The sequence below is a fragment of the Sus scrofa genome, chromosome 4 (assembly GCF_000003025.6).
Source record: "Sus scrofa isolate TJ Tabasco breed Duroc chromosome 4, Sscrofa11.1, whole genome shotgun sequence".
Classification (NCBI taxonomy): Eukaryota; Metazoa; Chordata; class Mammalia; order Artiodactyla; family Suidae; genus Sus; species Sus scrofa.
In genome coordinates, this window is record NC_010446.5 from 42,683,295 (window position 1) to 42,688,514 (window position 5,220).

Here is a 5,220-nt window from a genome sequence, read left to right on the forward strand (position 1 = left end):
CCCAAAGACATTCTATGATGCCACCATCACCCTAATTCCAAAACCAGACAAAGACCAAAAAAGAAAACTATAGGCCAATATCTTTGATGAATATAGACGCAAAAATTCTCAAAAAAATTTTAGCCAACTGAATCCAACAACAAATAAAAAAGATCATACAGCATGACCAGGTGGGATTCATCCCAGGTTCACAAGAATGGTTCAACATACACAAAGTAATTAAAGTCATACACCACATTAACAAAAGAAAAGTCAAAAACTACATGATCATCTCAATAAATGCAGAAAAAGCATTTGACAAAGTCCAACATCCATTCATGATAAAAACTCTTACCAAAGTGGGTATAGAGGGAACATACCTTAGCATAATTAAAGTCATTTAAAACAAACCCATAGCAAATATAATACTCAATGGAGAAAAGCTGAAAGCCTTCCCACTGAAATCTGGAACAAGACAAGGATGCCCACTCTCACCACTGTTATTCAACATAGTATTGGACATCCTAGCCACAGCAATCAGACAAAAAAAGAATAAAAGGCATCCAAATAAGAAGAGAAGAGGTAAAACTGTCACTGTATGTAGATGACATTATACTACATACAGAAAACTCTAAGGACACAACCCAAAAACTGCTTGAACTGATCAACAAATTGAGCAAAGTAGCAGGATATAAGGTGAACATTCAGAAATCAGTTGCATTTCTGTATACTAACAATGAAATATTAGAAAAGGAATACAAAAATACAATACCTTTTAAAATTGCACCCCCCCAAAATCAAATACCTGGGAATACACCTGACCAAGGAGGTAAAAGACTTTTATGTTGAGAACTATAAAACATTAATCAAGGAAACTAAAGAGGATTCAAAGAAATGGAAAGATATTCCATGCTCCTGGGTGGGAAAATTAGTATTGTAAAAATGATCATACTACCCAAAGCAATCTACAGAGTCAAAGCAATCCCTATGAAATTACCCATGACGTTGTTCACAGAACTAGAACAAACAATCCAAAGATTTACATGGAACCACAAAAGACCAACTGCCAAAGCAATTCTGAGGAACAAAACCCAAGCAGGAGGCATAACTCTCCCAGAATTCAGGCAATACTACAAAGCCACAGTCATCAAAACAGTGTGGTACTGGTACCAAAAGATATGCAGACCAATGGAACAGAATAGAGAACCCAGAAATAAACCCAGACACCTATGGTCAATTAATCTTTGACAAAGGAGGCAAGAATATAAAATGGGAAAAAAAAAACAGTCTTTTCAGCAAGTATTGCTGGGAAACCTGGACAGCTGCATGCAAAGCAATGAAACTAGAACACACCCTCACACCATGCACAAAAATAAACTCAAAATGGCTTAAAGACTTAAATATAAGACAAGGTACCATCAAACTCCTAGAAGAGAACATAGGCAAAACATTCTCTGACACCAACCTTAAAAATGTTTTCTCAGGTCAGTCTCCCAAAGCAATAGAGATAAAAGCAAAAATAAACCAATGAGACCTAATCAAATTGACAAGCTTTTGCACAGCAAAGGAAACCAAGAAGAAAACAAAAAGACAACTTACAGAATGGAAGAGAAGAGTTTCAAATGATGCAACTGACAAGTGCTTAATCTCTAAAATATACAAACAACTTATACAACTCAACTTCAAAAAAGCCAACCACTCAATGGAAAAATGAGCAAAAGACCTGAATGGACATTTCTCCAAGGAAGATGTACAGATGGCCAACAAGCACATGAAAAAACACTCAACATCCCTGATTATTAGAGAAATGCAAATCAAAACTACTAGGAGATACCACCTCACACCAGTCAGAATGGCCATCATTAATAAGTCCACAAAGAACAAATGCTGGAGGTGGTTGAAGAAAATGGAACCCTCTTGCACTGTTGGTGGGAATGCAAACTGGTACAACCACTATGGAGAACAGTTTGGAGGTACCTTAGAAAACTATACATAGAACTACCATATGACCCATTAATCCCACTCTTGGGCATATATCTGCACAAAACTTTCCTTGAAAAAGACACATGCACTCGCATGTTCATTGCAGCACTATTCACAATAGCCAAGACATGGAAACAACACAAATGTCCATCAACAGATGATTGGATTAGGAAGATGTGGTATATATACACAGTGGAATACTACTCAGCCATAAAAAAGAATGACATAATGCCATTTGCAGCAACATGGATGGAACTAGAGACTCTCATTCTGTGTGAAGTAAGTCAGAAAGAGAAAGACAAATACCATATGACATCACTTATATCTGGAAACTAATATATGGCACAAAGGAATCTTTCCACAGAAAAGAAAATCATGGACTTGGAGAATAGACTTGTGGTTGCCGGTGGGGTGGGGGGGGAAGAGGAGTGGGATGGGTAGGGTGTTTGGGCTTAATAGATACAGACTATTGACTTTGGAATGGATTAACAATGAGATCCTGCTGTGTAGCACTGGGAACTATGTCTGGTCACTTATGATGGAGCATGATAATGTGAGAAAAAAGGATGTATACATGAATGTGTAACTGGGTCACCATGCTTTACAGTAGAAAACTGACAGAACAGTGTAAACCAGCTATAATGGAAAAAAATAAAAATCATAAAAAAATAATAAAAAATGCTTTGCTGAAATCTTTTGGGGAGTTGGAAGTTTTTTGAGCACATGCCACCCATCTCCGAGCATGGCCCTGCAATAAACCTTTCTCTGCTCTAAATGTTTCAGTTTGCTTAGCTTCATTGTGCATCAGAAACATGAACTTGTATTCAAGTTCATGAGCTTTTCAGGTGGAGGCCTGAGAGGGCACTGAGCCCACTCAGGTGAACTAGGACCCCCTTCCAAATCAGCCTCCTATTAGAAAGAGATACTGAAGGAGGGGAGGGGATAATAACCTTGTCAAGGAAGGACTAGTTACTAGTTCCTGTGGGAGACTATGCAGCTTTCGATCAAAAGAGGCTATTGTTCCTCTAACCAGAACTTATGCCATTTGGAAAAGTCTTTCTCCTCTAAAATTGACTCTGGGCCTTGCCACTCAGGGTACGGTGGACCGGCTGTGATTGTGCTCAGAAATGTTTGCCTTTCCTGCTCCACCTGAGGCTGTGTGCCTTGTACATGAAGCCACACTCACTGTAAATGGCTCTTTATTCCAGGAGGAATGGTGCTGGATTCTGCACTTGAACTTGTAAAACTGTAAGTTAGGAGGAAGTGGTACATGCTCTTCACGCTGACATAATATAAATTTTGATTTCAAAAAAGGAGCCCATACTTGGGGGTTAAAATGTCTGAAACCAGATACTGAGTTTTGTGCATTTTATTAATTTAATTTAATTTTTTTTCTTCTTACAACTGCACCTGTGGCACATGGAAGTTCCCAGGATAGGGGCTGATTGGAGCTGCACCTGAAGCCTATGCCACAGCCACAGCAACCCTGGATGTCATCTGTGACTCTGTCACAGCTGGTGGCAATGCTGGAGCCTTAATCCACTGAGTGAGGCCAGGGATCGAACCTGCATCCTCATGGACACTCTGTTGGATTCTTAACCTGCTGAGTCACAACAGGAACTCCTGTTCCTCATTTTGTATTTGAGAAAACTCATTCCAAGAAGATGAGACATCTCTGACGTGGTTATTGAGCTCACCTTCTACAAAAGAAAAATAAGCCTCCTATTTCCCAGGAAAGAACTTATGCAAAGAAAGAAGTGGTTAGGAATCCTTCTATCATGAGAAAAGAGCCGAGCATGGACATATTCCTTGTCCTCCTTGAGGGCCTCACTCTGACAGGGTCTCTTTCCTTTCTTTTGGGATAGCTTAGATAGAAAGTGTGGCATTGGGAAGATTTAATGTTATTATTTCAAGCCTATATATAAAACCAGACTCTACGAGTTTCAATCATTTCCCCTGCTGGACTGTGCCCATATCCACAAGGCAAAATGTGATTCTCAGGGATGTAGCTGTTGTTCTTTTTAGACCCTGAGGTAGTTTGTTTAAGATAAGGAGATGACAAATAGGCTGGATTTGGACTTACTGAAGGAAAGATTGAGAGGGCAGTTGCCGGCTGTACCTGGGGATGGTGATGACGTCATCCCTGGGACGGGGTCCAGGGGCAAGGAATGGACTCTCCCTCCACATGGCCCTTTTGGGTTTTTTTTTTTTCTTTTTGTCTTTTTGTCTTTTTCCAGAGCCACACTTGTGGCATATGGAGGTTCCCAGGCTAGGGGTCTAATCGGAGCTGTAGCCGCTGGCCTATGCCAGAGCCACAGCAATGCCAGATCCGAGCTGCATCTGCAACCTACACCACAGCTCATGGCAACTCTGGATCTTTAACCCACTGAGCGAGGCCAGGGATCGAACCCGCAACCTCATGGTTCCTAGTCGGATTCGTTAACCACTGAGCCATGATGGGAACTCCTTACATGGCCCTTTTGAAAGAGAGGTAGCATTTAACTTGTTTTCTTTCTTACTCTATTGATGTCCCTATATTGCTAATCCTTACCCAGCAGCTATGGGGTTAGAGAGTGAGTGGAGTAACAGGGAAAAAACAATTGTGTTTAAGAGCTCAAACTGGGAGTTCCCTGGTGGCCTGGTGGTTAAGTATTCAGCACTGTCACTGCTATGACTGTAGTGAGAGTTTGATCCCCCCCGGGAACTTTTGCATGTCAAGGGTGCAGCCAAAAAGAAAAAAGAAAAAAAAGAGCTCAAACTATAAGTCAAAACCCAGCTCCAATCATTACTGGCCTTGTGATCTTAGGTCTCCATTTTCTGATCCTTGAATGGAGCAAGGCCAACACATCTTTGTATCATAGTTATGACAATTAAAATAATGCAATACTTCTGGAAACGGTCTATAGTCTGTTTCACCTTCTTTGTTCCGTTGTGTCTCCTGAACCCTCTTTGGCTGGTTTTCTGTTCCCAAACACACCGTAGGCTTCCTTTGCCTTTGTCTTGAACACTGATGATCTGCACGTGGCATAAACCAGTGGACACTTGTCTGTGACCCTCGGCCCTGACCTGTCACAGTGCTCAACACGCCTGCTGCTCCCTCCTCCCCTGGCGTCTGTGACACCCTTCCCCTCCCTCTTCCTCCTTGGCCTCTCGGTCTCAGCTGCCTTTGACAGCTCCTCCTGCTCTACCCGCCCCTCCCCCCACCGCCAAGGCCCTTCTGTCCGTCCCCTTACATCCTCCTCCAAGGTGATTCCATCT